Source organism: Molothrus ater, chromosome 2 (assembly GCF_012460135.2).
Source record: "Molothrus ater isolate BHLD 08-10-18 breed brown headed cowbird chromosome 2, BPBGC_Mater_1.1, whole genome shotgun sequence".
NCBI classification, from domain to species: Eukaryota; Metazoa; Chordata; class Aves; order Passeriformes; family Icteridae; genus Molothrus; species Molothrus ater.
The window spans coordinates 46,892,711-46,910,068 of record NC_050479.2 but is presented as its reverse complement, the minus strand read 5'-3'; the positions used below and the strand labels follow the sequence as shown (position 1 = coordinate 46,910,068).

Here is a 17,358-nt window from a genome sequence, read left to right as displayed (position 1 = left end):
GAAGTGGAAGAGAGTAGCTTAGACATCACCACACAACATACTTGTCTATATATTAAACAGATGTGGATTTGATGAGTGGAATATTTGATGGATGAAAATTTGGCTGGGCAGCCATATCCAACAACTTCTAGTCAATGACTCTGGGTCCAAAAGGAGAATGCTAATAAATAATGTCCTCAAAGCTCTATATTGCAGCCAGTATTGTTCAATATCTTTTTTGATGACATAGGGAGTGGGATTGAGTGCATCCTCAGCAGGTTTGCAGAGGACATCAAACTGAGTGACACAGATGATTCTCTTGAGGGACAGGATGGTGTCCTGAGAGATTTTGACAGGCTTGAGGAGGCAGCGCACATGAAGCTCACGAAGGTGAAGGTGAAGGAGAGATGTATAATCACAGCCCAGAAAGCCAAATCCATTCTGGGCTGCATAAAAAGCATGACCAGCAGATCAAGGGAACTTATATTCCCCTTCTACTTTGCTTTTGTAAGACCACTGCCTGGAGTACTGCATCCAGGTCTGAAGCCCCTCATTCAGGTCTGGAGAAAAAAGGACATAGACTTTTTAGAGCAAGTCCAGAGGTGGACCACAAAAACTATCAGACAAATGGAGAACCTCTCCTATGAGAAAAGACTGGGAGAGTTGGCGCTGTTCAGCCTACAAAAGAGAAAGTTCTGGGAAGACCTGATTGTGATGTTTGAATATATAAAGTGGACTTAGAGAAAGATGAGAAGAGACTTTTTGCCATGGTCTGTACTGACAGGACAAGGGACAATGGTATTCAACAGAGAGGTGGTAGATTTAGATTGGATAAGGAAGAAATTTTTTTACATTGTGAGTGATGAAACACTGGAACAAGTTTCTCAGAGAAGCTGTGGATGCCCCATCATTGAAAGAGTTCAAGGTCAAGTTGGACAGGGCTTTGAGCAAACGAAAATGTCCCTGGCAGGGGAGTTGGAGCTGCATGATCTTTAAAGATGTGAGAGACAAAAATGTTATAGTCAATGGCTTAAACATTGTTGTGAAGAACTTTTTGCCCATTAAGGCAAAACTATAAAGAAGCTGCAACCACCTAAGCTCACCTCTCCCTGAGTACACCTTCTGAACTGGAAATTCAGACTGTGAGTTAAGTTGCCTAAGGGAATTTGAGATAAGACAAAGGTGACACTTTTGTCCATTTATCTCAGGTCTAGACAGAAATAAGCAAGGCTGAGGGAAAAGAATTTATCCACAAGAAAATCAAACCCAGCAGCTGTCCTGAAAATCATTTCTCACTTGCTTTGGAGGGAGGCCACAGCCCATAACCCCATCTTCTGAGGCCAGATTTGCACAGATTCCCCCATAACCAAGGGGGACGGAAATGAGTTTTCGGGGTGTGGCATAACCTCGGCTCAGAGGGAGTGAACACCCATCCTCTCTTACACAAATTGGCTCAGTTGTAAAACCCCCTACCCCATGGTGAAGGATTTTACATCCATGGGGCATTCATGTGAGGAGCAGCTGAGGGTGTGTCATTGTCCATAAAGACCTCTGCAGTATTCCCAGACTGATTCCTGAGGCCTTGCACCAGAGCACTGCACACAAGGCAAGAGATGCCAGAGATCCAGTCTGTTGCAAGAGACAGTGTCAAGCCTGCCCCTCTCCTCCTCAGAGGAGGTACCTGGTCATTCCCACCTGCATATTACGTGGTCCAGAATATCTCTGATTTGTTCAAGTTGTCTGCATCGTTATGACTCTTCCCTGGCTATTCTGCACCTCCTAATCTGTGTACCAAGGGGACAAGGTGAGCAACAAAGTAGGTCTTGATGCTGTATCCACTTTTCAGCAAAAATTAGAATGTTAGTGTGTTGCAGACATCTTTTCATGAAAATCTTTTCCTTAGGATTTTTTCCTTCTGAGAAGCTGAGAGGCCTCAGGAACAAAATGTAAACAATGATTATCTGCAGCTGTGGAATGCAACAGGTGGATCCGTGATTGGCCCATCTTGGATGTTTATAATTAATGGCCAATCACAGCCCAGCTGGCTTGGATAGAGTCTGAGACAGCTGCCTTCGTTATCATTCATTCCTTTCTATTCTTAGCCTAGCCTTCTGATGAGAACCTTTTCTTCTATTCTTTTAGTATAGTTTTAATGTTAGTTTTAGTATCATTTTAATGATTATATATATCATAATATAATAAATAGAAATAATAATAAATAAAATAATAAATCAAGCCTTCTGAAATATGGAGTCAGATCTTTGTCTCTTCCTTCAACATAAGACCCCTGTGAACATTAGTGTGTTATCAGTATTGTTTTGGATAAAAGGTCTAAAACACAGCAACATATGAGATGTTATGAAGAAAATTAACTCTGTCACAGCCAGACCCAATGCAATATTTTACAATTTAACTTGCAATTTTGCTATTTTGCACACAATTCTTATTGCAAAACAATAAATCAGTAATTCTTCCAGGAGTTCTACTGTTTTATGATACTTCTGTTTTTCTTCCTTGCTTTTTTATTTTGTTCCCATAAACAGTGATTTACAATTTAGTATCATGAAAACCAAAATACAAACTCAGTGTGGAAATTTGTGGTTAATCTGCAGTCTTATTTATCATATTGTTGATAGCTTATGACTGGAGGTTTTTTTAATAATTTAGTAAGCTAATTTTTTTTTGTTTGAATCTATAAAATGTGACATAGAATGATGTATTTTTGTTATGAGTATTGGACCACTATAATATGGATCCACATGTGAACACCAGAAAACAGGAAATTGCTAGCAGTATAAGGACATAACTTGATTTTTATTGTGTGCTTTTATTTAAAAAATAATGATTTATTTGTTGGACAGCTTCTGGTAAAGAACAAAGTAATGCCACAGGAGTAATTCTGAAGAGCCAATATTTAAGAATATAAATCTTTAAAACCAGTTTAAAACCAAACCAACAAAAAAACAAACAAAAAAAAAAAAAAAAGAAAACCCACCAAAGCAAAAATAACAATTTCATAACAGCATTGAACTGTGTGGGAGCATCAGATTTCTGAGAGCCAAGAATTTTCATAGGGAAAATAAAGGCCTAAGGAATCCCTCATACATTGCAAATGTTACTAGAATGATAGCACTATGGGTAGGATAACAGCACTATGCGTAACACTCAGGGAGAATCTGAAGTTTTAGAATATGAGATAAAGTTGTGCATTAGTATACACACAAGTCTTGAGGGGGCTGTTGCTACAAATCTTGGTACTGAATGCCAAATAAATAAATAACAAAGAGACTGCAAGTTCTAGATGAAGTTGAAAGAGTTAAGACCAAAGAGTAATAATGTAAATTCATCCCCTTCTCTCTAGGAGAAAAGTGATGTTATAATTCTATTTGAGCAGCATGTAGCCAGAAAATATAGTAGAAAATATGTTGTATATTAACTTCATGAAAAGCATTGATATTTTCATTATTTGGTCACAAATAAAATTGACAACAACCACTTTAAAATACTGTCAGGAAACAGTTGTAGTGAAAGGACTCAATACATAACAAAAGTTGCTAAATATTGATTTAGCAAAATACTACTCACAAACACACATGCACACACAAAAGCCTCCTGACATAAGAGGTCTAGAAAGTAAATCAACTGAGCAAATAAAAGTAAAGCAACACATAAAAATATATTTTTAAAAGAGAGAATATGAACATCATGGAAAGAAAAGAGTAAGAATTTGTATATAAAAAAGAATAAAGCACAGAAAGGACCAAAGGTTCTCCGTTATGACCTAAATAATGAATTAATTAATTTGGCCAAACATGAATGAAGGTTTTTTTTCTAAGCAGGTAGGAAATACCACAATGTATCTACATAAAAAACTGACAGACTAACATGCGGAAAACAGAGAAACCTAAGATCTTCATTACTGTGGAAAGCACTTAAATGCTGAATTTATAACTTTTCTGAGGATTATAGCTGATAGCAATAGAAATGTAGTAAGACTGATGCTAACTCCCAAGCTAAAGCAAGAAAAGCATCTATTAAAGAACAAATGGGTTACCTGTATGCAAATTCACAGTATCTGCTAAAATATACCTTCAATAATTTTTGAAGTGTTTGTTTATATCTGAAATGCTGGTAGTTATTCATAAACTCTATCAAAATAATAATGTCTTTTCTCTTGGATAGCCAGCAAGTGTTATCTATATTGGTTTTATTAAACTCTTTGATGCATTCACCCATCCTATTGTGATTTTCAGAATAAGGCTTTTCTGAGTTAATGGCAATTATAATTAATATGGTGTTTGAAAACCATTAATTAGTGTTGAAATTAACTCTCATATCTCACCCTCTCCCTGATGTATATGCATTGTAAAAACTAAAATTTTGATTGCATTTTTCATTTCAGAAGCAGAAAATTATGTTTTTAAACTTTCATTAAGATATCATTTTTGTTTTAAATATTAAACAGAAGTATTTTTTATATTCTAAAAAATATTTTGCATACAATAAAATACCAGTGCTCTGAAAAGCTGATATTTTAATCCCACTCAAAAGAGACAGGAAAAATAATTTCTGCTTGAACTGAACCAATTTTTTTTTAAAAAGGCACAGTTGCTGTGGCTGCAGGGGACCCAAATAAATGCCAAGTACTGGGGAGATCTCATTTCACTAAGAACTAAACCGTTGTTTCTCTATTGAGAAGCTTGTAAAAATAGCATCTGTTCAAAATTTTTGATTATGATATCTGTCAAAGTAAAATATTAATTTATGACTCTGTTTGATATCTAAATTAAAATATATATGATGAAGAGAAAATCCATGCAGGAGAAATGCATAACTGGTTGACAAGAACATCCTTCCAACAGTTATTAGTAATACGCTTCCAAACCGGAAGATTATATTCACTGTCGCACCTCAAAGATGTCTGTTTTATTTTCAGTGTTGTTTACTGATTTACCTGATTATAGGTATAAATGTAGCCTATACATGTCAGGAGGAGCCTAAGAAAGGTAATATTACTTCTTAAGAGCCAAATAGGGAGACATGGGAGATGAGACATCCAGCCTCCAGAAAATTAGATATGAATTACTTTTTCCATTAATTTAGATGAAGGAGAATGTGAAACATAAGGTAATGAACATTAGGAAAATTTTAGAAACCATAAAAAAGAATAAAAGAATTTAACTTGAAAATTAGTTACGCATACATCTATCGAGTAAAGTTTCAGAAAGTAACCTGAAGGTTCCTCAGGCATTTCAAGACACTGAAAATTGTGCTGTTGTTTTAAAAAAGAGAAAACATGTTTTGGGGGTACTAATAAAAATATTACATGAAAGACATGAAAGATCCTATGGCTCTTTTCTGGAAAGATGTGGTCACTTTCTGTCATCCTCTCTTCAAAGATGAAAGGACACTGAGGAGTGATATCTTTATTTTGTAATGCCTGTGTGCATACATAAAGACATACATACTTTTGCAGACCATCCAAGTACAAGCTCTCATGTTCCAAATGCCATGGTGCAATCCAGCTTCAGTCTAAAAAGTGTGTTGCTACATTGGATGTCAGTGTGATTGAGATAATCAGCCCAGTTCCTCAAGTGTATCATTATGCTGGCAGCTGAAGAGGCTTTGAATTAAAGCTCTGCCATGTTGAGCCAGTTTGGACAGGCAGAACACACTTGAGTCTATTTCTCTGAGACATTACAGATATATTTCCAGGGGTACTGGAAGCGAAAGACAGTCAACATACTACAAATGAAGTATGAACAGTTTGAAAAATATTGAAATAAAAAAATAACCTTGTCTTTTTTTAAATATTTTCACTGAATGAAGAAAAGCAAAAATTGTGGGTCATAATGTGATTTTCTCAATGTTATTTTAAGGTTCATTTTGCTAAATTCTTAGAGTAGTGGGAAACCTTCTGTAAGTTTGTGCCAAAGTGTTAGTTTTCTATCTAATATTTCCCTGAAGGCATTAAAATGTGATTCACTGACATGTCTCAGGCAGCACTTTTTAAACATTTGTTTAAAAAATCTGTGTAAAGGATATCAGCTAATCGTAACAGGATAGTAGCTGCTTCACTTGTAAACACCCACCTTCTAATCCAAGGCAAAAGGTCACAATTTTCTTTAGTTCTCAAAAACATTATGTGATACCCTTTCCAGATTCTTGACTTTTTCCTTAAATTCAGACACGGGCATATTATGATCTTCAGCTTTGTTCTTTTACAAATAGACTTTCTTCTAATGTTTCTTCTAGCTACATTAGTAAATAAAGAATGGTTAGATTATGTCAAAAGCCTTGTTTCTAGTCAAGCTGTTACTTCATCTGGCTCACAGTTCCCATTTCTTAATCCCAGTACATTACCTCCCATTGTTACTCAGGATTTATCTTCTGTATGTTTCAAGATTGCAATATGGGGCTAGTTTCAGTCACATATGTTCTAACATTAGTTCAGTAAAAGAGAAATTAGTTTAGGTTTCTCAATTTTATCTTTATCCCACAGGAATGCATCACTTTTTTAGGACTTAATAAAAAAAAAAAAAAACAAAACCAAAAGCTTGAATCATTTGTGTGTTGAATCATGGTTGAACTCAGATCCCTCAGTATCTCACTGGTTATTAGAGTATTGAATTTATATATTTCATAGAATTACAGAGTTATAGAAAGCTTTGGATTGGAAGGGACCCTAATGTACCCCTATTTCAAATCGACATGTCACTTGCCACGGGGACACCTTCCACTAGACCAGGTTGTTCTAAGTTCTATCCAACCTGGCCTTGGAAACTTCCAGGGATGGAGCATTCAAAGTTTCTTGGGACAACCTTTTCCAGTGCCTCATCACCCTCAGTGTAAAGATTTTCTGTCTGCTAATACTCATTAACCTGAAGACCTCAGGAACATATTTCATATATGGGTGTGATTTTGTTCCCATTTGTAGACAGATAAATTTAAAATAATTTCATTGTTTTTCTTCAGCAGAATTTACATGTTTTCTATGAAAGTTTATTCAAAAGATGCCTGAGTATCTCCAGCATGAAAAATCAAGAAGGGATCAGAAAACATATGATTAACTCCTAAAGGATACTAGTGAATGTAGTAGTTCTTTAGTTCAGTAATTTTGGAAGACTTATCTGTGTGAACTTTAGTTTGAACAACATCTTTTAAAATAAATTATTGGGCAGTGCAGTAAAACTGTAAAGTGCATATATTTAAATGAAATTATTTTGAAATTCACTTTTTTCATTCCCTTTTGTCTTACTGTGTATGTTGCTTATTTAAGTCTCATCCATTTTCAACATGGCCACAAAAAAACTGTACTTTGCTTCTCACACCTTATCACACAGTGATTCTTTAATATTTTAATAAATTCCTTAAATGGTCTGCTCCTCAAGGACTAAAGTCTAGTTTATTTACAGATTTCTGTAAGCACATGTTTTCATTCATGTATCATGTTAGTCTCATCTGTTCAGGGCAGAACAGGATACATGAAAACTGACATCATGTTTTGGGGACTAAATTGACTAGGGAGAAAAGTCACTTTATCCTCATATAAGTTTATCTGCAGCATAATAGCTTCTTCCAAAAACTGGGTTTCCACAGGGGACTGTGCTAAGAACTAGATTTTTATACAAAGGAAATTATATTGTTCTACTTTCAGAGATACTATAATAAAACTGAAGCCAATTTGCTTACACTAATGTAAAATCTGAGTAAGCAGAAGTACCAAAGGAGGTGTAGAGAAATTGCTCTTAAAATCATAGAAGACTTGCATGTGAAAAAAAAAAAAAAGAAAAAAACCAGAAAACCAGAAATACTCAGTTTATTTAGCAAATATAGAAAAACTAGATAAATAAGAGACTGAAAACTGGAGATTTTTATTGGCAATATGGCAAGCGTTATTAAATATCAAGATGGACTCCAGCTTGCAGAGAGGTAAATTTGCATGTAAAATTAGATGCCTAATACAGCAGCTGTACTCTGTACTTGGAAATTGGTTCAGCATCCTAAACAGAGCAGTCTGATGCTGCTTTAGATGACTTGAAGTGTGACTCCCAGGTGTTTTTAGCTACCATTTCAGCTACTTATGTATGGTGTGACATGTATGCTACATTCATGGAGACATCTTAAATCTACCTAAGGCTTCTTAAATGCTATTAAACCCCTTTACCTAGGTATGTGGTTGCAATATGTACATGTGAACTAGGAAAGGAATGCAGCTGCCTGTCATTGCTCTTCCTGCAGGACTAAGGCCTCTAGCAGTTCCAGGCTCACACCAGTCAGACAGGAGGAAGTGTTGACTCAAATACCTCAATGGCACTAACCATAAGTTTAATTGGTGAAGCCCATGTCAAAGAATCTAAGTTACCGCTGCAGTAGAAGTAACTTACTTAGTAGTAGTTTTCAGTAGTGTAAGAGAGAACATTTCATTTTATTTAACAAGTTCTGCTGTATCTCATTTACTTTCCAGATACTGCTCCAGGAAAGTATAAATTTCTCTTGTCAGAATTATCATTTTGCAGTATTCCCAAGAGCATTCCACCTAATGGTATACGCCTGTGGTCTAGAAACTGAATCATGTCATTGGACTCATGCCTAGCCAATTACATTTGAATGCTAAATTTAGATCTAAAACCTGGTGATGAGCCCACCTCGAGCCTTAATTCTTTAGCCAGATCTTAGGCATTTGAGTTACTAAAACTGGATGCATGAATTTTAATCAGCTAAAATTTTCTGTGATAAATTTTACCATTGAAACCAACCCATCTAGACTATCTAACAAACAAAAGGTTATGTACCTAATCCAATATAGATAATGTTTACATTCTTACATTTCTCATAAAACATTTTGGTTTATTCTTTGTATTTTAAAGCAGTTAAATGATAAAAGAAGCCACTTAGGAAGGGAAGGCTTGCAGGATTTTCATTAATTAATAAGTTGGGATTTTTATCTAAAATTTGTTGTATCTGTGTATGACATCCAGAGAGGAGCTACTTTCAAAGTAATGGGTAATTTTTAATGAATCTGCCAAAAATAAAGTATTAAAATGGAAGCGGTTTAGGCTCTTAGTTCCATGTACTTCCTAGCTCACTGCCCACTTTCTTAAGCTGCCAGGTATAATGCTTAGTGAGGTCTTCACACAGTGGAAAGAAAATTGAATTAGTTGACAGAGTTGATTTACTCAGAACAATTTTATAGTGCGTATTAAACAAATGAAGAAAAGGGATTAAAATGCACTTTCCAGTGTTTTTCAGATCTACTTTAGTGCACAGCACTAGTAATTACTTGATTAAAATCAAATCTGACATGTTGATAATATTTTAATTAGTAATACTTCTGTGACTTGCTGGGAGGTGACATGCTAATTTTGGCATGCAGCTTGAGAGACTGGCTGGGAAGCAGATGGAGATAACTTGCAGAACTGTCTCCCTCCTGCCTTCCATTTTTATGATCTGTGGTAAAATGAGGCTTCTTTGGTGGGGCTGGAAAAGGTATGAATTCACATTTTCAGAAAATCATGGTCAAGCTTTGCCTTTCTGGTTTACCTTAGAATTTATCAGCACAACAGAAATCTGTGTAATACCTATATTGCTAAGAATGTTTATAGAATCATAGAATAGTATTATTTGGAAGGGACCTTTAAAGATTGTATAGTCCAATGCAGCTGCAATGAACAAACATCTTCAACTACAGGTTGAAGGTTCCTCAGAGGCCTGGAATGGGAATGGGAATCTACCAGTTCTCTTGGCCACCTGTTCCAATGTTTCAACACCCTCTCAAAAAAAAAATTATGACATATATCTAAATCTACCTTTTAGTTCAAAACTGTTGTCTCTTTTCCTATAGCAAAAGGCCCTATTAAAAATTTTCTCCACCTTTCCTGTAAGACCCCTTTTATATACTGAAAGGCAACAATATGATCTCCCCACCTTCTGTTCTCCTGTTGAGCAATCTCAACTCCCTCAGAGGTTTCTCATACAAGAGAGTTCTAGCCATCTCTGTGTATCTGTGGCCCTCCTCAGGACCCACTCCAACAGGTCCATGTCTTTTCTGCATTGAGGGCCCCAGAGCTGGATGCAGGGTTCCAGACAGGATCGCACCAGAGCAGAGTAGAGGGGCAGAATGCCTTCCCTTGCCCTGCTGGCCATGCTGCTTTGGATGCAGCCCAGGATGCAATTGACTTCCTGTGCTACAAGCACACATTGACAGCTCATATCCAGTTTTTAATCCACCAGCATCCCCAAATCCTGAAGTCCTGCAGGACTGTTGTCAATCCTTCTGTCTCCCAGCCTGCCCCGTTACTTGAGTTGCCCTGACCCAGGTGCAGAACCTTGTATTTGTCCTTGTTGAACCTCATGAAATTCCCATGAGACATTCCTATGACAGAAGGCTAAGAGACTTGGATGGTTGAGCCTGGAAATGAGAAGGCTTTGGGGTAATAACACTTCTCCAGTCCTTGTTTGCAAGATCATGTAAGAGGTATGTTTATAAATGCCTTGGCTAATTGTCATAGGTTTTCTCTGTCTCTGCTGAGGTATCAGTCTCATTTATCTCAGTTCAGGGGTGAGATCTTTGCAGATGAAGTTTACTTTCAGCTTAGAAACTTCAAGCGCAATACAACAGGTTCATAACTCTATTATGAAATGCCCTTATTATATTATGATAATTTTATTTTTCTGTCAATTGGAATTATTCCCACTTATATTATGCATGTAAATTATTTTCCTTTAAACTATTTGTGTTCATTTTTTCCTCAAATTATATTATTATCTTTCCTGCCCCTACTACCCCCTCTACATTTACATTCCATATTTGTAATAAATTGTGTATACATTCATGAGCTGCCTCTTGACTGTATTTCTGTTAGAGGTAAATGACAGAGTGGAAATATGTTTAATATAATAAATTACTCTGTTTCCAAAATGGACTATTAGAAAATGACAGGCATTTGAGCATAAGCCAGCCTGGTTGAAAGTAGCTAGGTAGAAGGGCCAAATTAAATCCAACAATTCTATGAAGCTAAAACAGCATCTAAGATTTTAATTAACTAAGGAAAACAGTCCTATTTTGTCAGACTCAAAATAACTGGTAACTCCAGATGCAAGTACAACAAAGGCATTAAGGTAAGTCAGTGATTCTCACTAGACTTTAGTTAAATTACAATTTCACAGCTGTAGAAGTTTTCAGGAACAGACCTTCAATAATTGTTTTGCTAACACAAACTTTATACGCTGAAGTTAGGTACTGCAGAGACTTCACAGTGGCCTTCAGCATGGCCACGGAGAGGAAAGAATTGCTCCTGCTCTGATGCCAGCACAGTGAAATTGTGGAGGTAAGCAAGACAATGCTGATAGAAGATGTCACTCCAACAGTAGCATAACTTTCGGCTGGGGGGGTTTTCTTCTGTATTATGTGCTGAATCCTTGAGCAATTTGAGGGAACAGGCATGATATAACCCAATAAAAGCAATTGAATAGATAGAAAATGGAGCCTGCTCTGGTTAATTTTAGTAGGAAATGTCCGAAGAGAACAATGAACCACAGACAGAAGAGAATAATTTTCTGCTATTTCAAAAGTCTTCCAGAAAAAAGAGAGTGCTACAATGGAACTATTTTCTGTTAGAGGTTTTATATACTAACAGAAAAGAAAACCCATAGTGTTTTATTTTTATAGTTGATTTCCTTAGTTATGATGTCTAAAGGTCTAAAGATATACAGATAAAATCTGCAAAATGTATTCTTAAAATGATGACTGTGACAACACAGAGCAAAAATGTAGATGTCATAAAATTGGAATTAGGCTGCCTATTTCCACTGACATCCTTCAAAGATAGAAGCACATTCATAATGCAGATATTTTATGAAAAAAAAAGAAAGCTTAGTAAAGAAGAGTTGAGCATTCTATTAATAAACTTTTTGTATTGGCTGACCTCTTAAAATTAGCCAAGTTTTGTTCCAAAAAAGGAAAAAAATCATATAATATGAATATCAATATACAGTGCATTTAACTATTTACTGTATTACAGAGTAGAGATGGATTTGTAGCTTCTCAGCTTCATGGATGAAGATTTATTACAACCAGTAATAAACCAGTAAGTTATCAGTAACTTACATTGAGAATTAATCAAGTTAAAATTAAAACCACTTTTAATATAAAATAAAGGGAGTGAAATCAGCAGCAGGGAAGGAAACTTTCCATAAATACTTAAATCATAAACATTAGGGAATATTCTCAATATTATTAATTTTTGAATACAGCTAGAGATACCTGGCTTATTTTGCTGTTAAATAGAGATAGGGCTCTTTTGAAAACATATTAAATATCCAAGAAATATATTAAGAACACTTATCATATGAACTACATTAAATCTATTATATAATGTTATTTATTTCTGATAATTGATACTTAAATACATTTAATCTTAAATACATTTATGAATATATGTATGTGTCTGTATGCATATGCAAACACATACCTTTATATGTATGACATAATGGTCTGTGTTTACACATGCATACAGACAAGTAAATAATAGAATAAGTGTGTATTTTCTGAAAGCATAAGCATAGTGTATGCTTTTTAAGTTTTTTGGGGACAGCACTATATAGTTTTTACATTGGATGCATCTAAAGAAATTAAGAAATAAGAAAGAAAAGAAAAAAAAACAAAGCATCAAAAAAAATTAAGGAAGAACTGCTCAGATAGGAAGGAGAAAAGGGCCAATAATAATGTCAAATATTTCAGCAAAAGAAAATTCAGAGTAGCTGGAAATAAACAAATCCATACATGAGTACATGAGTATTGGGAAGCATCTGGAGAAGAGAAGAGCTTGATGATCAGAAAATTGAAAATTAGCCGGCAATTGTTTATTGCAGAACAAGAGGCCAGTAACTTCCCAGGCTCCATTAGGAAGAACATTGTCAGGAAATTGTGGGAGTTAATTATTCCCCTTAACTCAGCACTGGAGAGGCCATCTCTGGAGTGCTGTGTCCATGTCTGAGCTCCTCAGTAGGAAGGAGACATGGACATAGTGGAGTAAATCTTGCAAAGGATCATGAAGATCATTAAGGACTTCAAGTGTCAGACATGTGAGGAGAGGCTGACAGAACAGGAACTGTTTAGCGAGAAGAGAAGAGAAGAGAAGAGAAGAGAAGAGAAGAGAAGAGAAGAGAAGAGAAGAGAAGAGAAGAGAAGAGAAGAGAAGAGAAGAGAAGAGAAGAGAAGAGAAGAGAAGAGAGAAGGCTTGGGGAAATCTTACCAATGTGTCTAAATACCTGATGGGGTATACCCTGCTGGGGGTGGGAAGAAGAAAACCAGCTCTCAATGATATTCTGTGAATGGACAACTGTGGTGGGCACTTGTTTAAGATACAAATTTATATACAAAAAATCATGTGTAAGCACAAGGAAAGGCTTTTTTTTTACTGTAGAATGGTCAAACAGTGGACCAAGTTTCCCAGACAGGTTGTGGATACTCCCTTCTTGGAGACATGAATAATTCAACTTGGACACAGCCCTAAGTAGCCTACTGTAATTGATCCTACTCTTAAAAGGAACACTGAAGTAGAAGAATTCCAGAGGTTCTTTCTTACCTGAACAATTCTATGATACTGTGCAATACAATCGCATTTTAGCACAAGAAGCACTAATATGCCTTGATTTCACAGGTTCTCTAGCTGTGCCTTCATACATTGTTCAAATGGGTGAGATGAGAGTGATATCAATCTCTCTAGAGATTGATAATTTCTAGAGACTTGTTTTAGTTCTTGTTTCCTTTATTTTATAGTTTGCTTTTGTGTAGAAAGCAGAAAAATGAAAATGTATTTTGGTTGTATTCTTTTAAAACCTGAGAATATTAGTACCCTTTCTTCTTTTCAAAAGGGCTCAGTACCTAATTCCAAGTCACATTGTGATTTTTTACTTAGATGAAATTCATGCTGAGCATTCTCAGTTTGCCAAAACACTCAAGAACTTTCACAACAAATGCAGTGTAAGCTGTAGCTAAAAGGACCGTGACTGTGTCGTCAGTTTGATGAAATAAAGACAAAAACTGTGGTAATGCCCAGGGTACTTAACTGCCCATTGTGTCTTTGTTGCAGAACTTTTTCACAAACTGAAATAGAATCTTTCTCTGTCTTTTGCATTAATTTAAGGCTATGGGACTTTGCTGTCACAGTGACACAAATTAAATAAATTGATGAAATAGTCTTCTTTGCCTCAAATAGACAGTAGAGAAGTATATATGTATCTGAATTTTCTTCTCTATTTCATGTGAAATGAAAAATAAAATTTATTTATTTATTTAATATTTCTAGCCTAGGAAAACTGTCTGGCATACACTGTTGGAATAGTATGATAAAACATAACTACAGCATTTCTTTCAGAAAAAACCCTAAATCTTACCTGTTAGAGGTTTGAGAATATTCTTATTTTAAATCTTTTTTCAAGATAAAGCTATTATTTATACTTAAGAAATTCTGGAAATTGATTTACTGATATAGGAATTTAATAAAAGTCAAAATTTTAATGTGAATGTGTATTTATTTAAAGTTTGAATCTTGTCTAAATTAAATGCAAACATGTTTTGCTTGTCCCCTCCTACCCCCCAAAAAAATCTGAAAATTCAAAATAATTAAAAAGCTAAAAATACACAATCTCCCTGAAATGTCATCTATTGTGTAGATGCTGGAGATGTGCAGTGCAGTTGACATTCTTACCAATTTCCTGGCTATAAAGACAGAATGTCAACTGTGCCCGGTATACGTCAGCCTCAAGTGTTTTCAAAACGTCTTGGAACATAGCTTGTTGCTCCAAATATCTACAATGTCATTTTTTTAATCCAAGCTAACCATTCAGATTAACTTTAAGGAATTGGCACTTCTAGAAATAATTAATCTTGTCATAAAATGTACTTCAGCAGCTGATCGTCCATTTGAGCTCTGTTCCTGACTGTGTGCCTCAGCTGTGAGGAGTCAAACATAAGTAGCTCAAGAAGAGAATATGCTGAAGCTGGTTAAAACTGCCTGGGAAAAAACACCCAGATTTCTTGGCAAAAACTAAAATTTCTGGAGGCACTGGATCACCAACCATTGGGTGATCCCAATAGTTTTTTATAGTATCAGTGACAATGGCATTTCAAAATTTGTTAAAAAAGAAAGACTATTGAATCAGTGCTGGAACTGAACTGCTTAGAACAGTTTTGCCCAGAAGGCAGAAACATGGTTGTACCTAATGTTTTCAGACAGTCTTTGAAGCTTCCACAATTACTATTTTATGTGAAATGTGCCTGAAAACAAGTGATTGCACAAACTGTGGCATTTTATCATCTGTTCTTCACATTTATTTTTATTTGCTTGGCAGACATTTAAAGCTAACATTGGCAGCAAATTATGCCATGAAATATATATGGCAAATCCTGAGGTTAAATAGGCATAAATATAACCTTATATGTGAGCCTCAGAAATCAAAGCAAGGCTAAGTACACACAGGCACAATATATATAAGGACTATCCAAGAGATAATATAGAAAAAAAAGAAACATAGCAAGACCAAAGGCATACCAGAAAGACCAGACTGTGCCTACAGAACTTGACAAAAGTTGCAAATGCTACAAAACTGAAGAGCATTGGCAATGTGACAGAACTTTAGAATGTTATTCATGGGAAATAGGGTGATACAATTGAATTCTGGAAGAAGGAATATATTTCACTGTACTAAAAGGTAGCTCTGGTTTGTGCAATGTCAGTGTTTTCTTGAAATTTGGTTTCCATGAGTTGAGGAAAAGAAAGGATTTACATGTCCTAGGAATCACAGAGTAGCAAAACCAAAACTAAAACATAACCATGAAGAAAGCACAGAAAGACATACTCTGCTATTTACCATGCTAAAGATGATCCTGGGGCATTACTGGTTGCCCCAAGAGAAGGAGTATTCTACAGGTCCTCGACCATATTCATCAATGCTCTGATGATGTCTAAATTAACCCAGCACATAGGTAACAGACCTGGGTGGATTGAAAAATCCTGACCTTCAGCTCTTTAGGCAAAATTAGCAATACCAACAGCTCCATCAGGAGAACTAGGGAGCGTAAAGGTATCATAGGATGTCAAAATAACATGTCAGGAGATATGTGAGATGCTGTGTGCTTTACTAGTTTCAGTTACCAGGCTGATTTAAGTTTAATTCCCTGAAGAGCTCATTATCATAGTGTAGTTTGGAGTATTTAAATTACCACCATGTAATTGAATAATAAGGAAAACAGACACCATATTATCAAATTACAGTAAATACAGGAATTTCAGAATTCCCTAAAAACCACCTCATCGATAAGTCCATTAAAGCATAATGCAGTAAAATAAAAAAAAAAACCTCCAACCAACAACCCCCCACCCAAAACCTAAGTGACCTAATGGATATCACCCTTAGCACTTCAAAGACAAGCTTTAAAGCTATTCAGATTGCTTTTTTCTCACTTCATACACCAGGCACGACGCCTAAATTCATAATCAGTTTTGTCAACTATTTATAGACAGCTAGGAATTATTCAAAGTGTCCTCATTAAATGTTTACCCATCATCTCTGTTAAATATGCTTCCTTTTGCCCATATTAATAGGAGTATTTGACATCATCTCAGTATTTTGAGAAATGCAAAGCAATTTGTAATGAGAGCAAAAATACTGAAATCAAGACAGGAACTGAGATATCATTAGCTTTCTTTTAAAAATGCAATAAATATTTTTCCATCATGTAGATAAGTTTTTATTATTCATAAAACCATAGGACTGCTAGGGTTGGAAAAGACCTTGAAGATTATCAAGCCCAGCCATTAACTCAGCACTGCCAAGTCCACCAGTAAACAATGTTGCTAATCACCACAGCTGCAGGTCTTTTAAATATCCGCAGCAATGGGGACTCAGCCACTTACCTAGGAAGCCTGTTCCAAAATTTGGCAATTCTTTTGGAGTAGAAATTTTTCCTCATATCCAATCTAAATTTCCCCTGGCACAATTTGAGGCCCCTTATTTAATCTCATCATGTAACTTGCTGCCTGGGAGAAGAGACCAACCCCCATATCACCACATTGGTCAGAGCTTGACGCTAATAATGCCAAGGTTGTGGATTCAATACCTGTGTGGGCCATTCACCTAAGAATTGGACTTGATGATTCTTGTGGGACCCTTCCAGAATATTCTGTGGTTCTGAACTCTGTGATTCTGCGCCTACTTCCCAGTTGCTGTAGAATGGAATAAGGTTTCCCCATAGCTTCCTTTTCTCTGGATAAACAATCCCTCAGCCGGTCCTCCCAAGACTTGTGCTCCAAACCCTTCAACAGCTTTTTTAGACACACTTCAGCACCTCAAAGTTCTCCTTGTAAAGAGACA

At 35.8% G+C, this 17,358-nt stretch overlaps 1 long non-coding RNA gene across 2 annotated transcripts in view; it reads left to right on the top strand.

Annotated features, from left to right (window-relative positions):
• Positions 1–17,358, top strand: part of LOC118684049 (uncharacterized) — a 101,932-nt gene that overhangs the window by 27,491 nt on the left and 57,083 nt on the right. The window contains exon 1 of one of the 2 annotated variants that reach the window (XR_004979767.1): positions 11,264–11,309. The exons of the other annotated variant lie outside the window; for it this stretch is intronic. This is a non-coding gene — a long non-coding RNA (uncharacterized LOC118684049). Of the gene's footprint in view, positions 1–11,263; positions 11,310–17,358 lie in introns of those variants that run through there. 2 annotated transcript variants of the gene reach the window in all.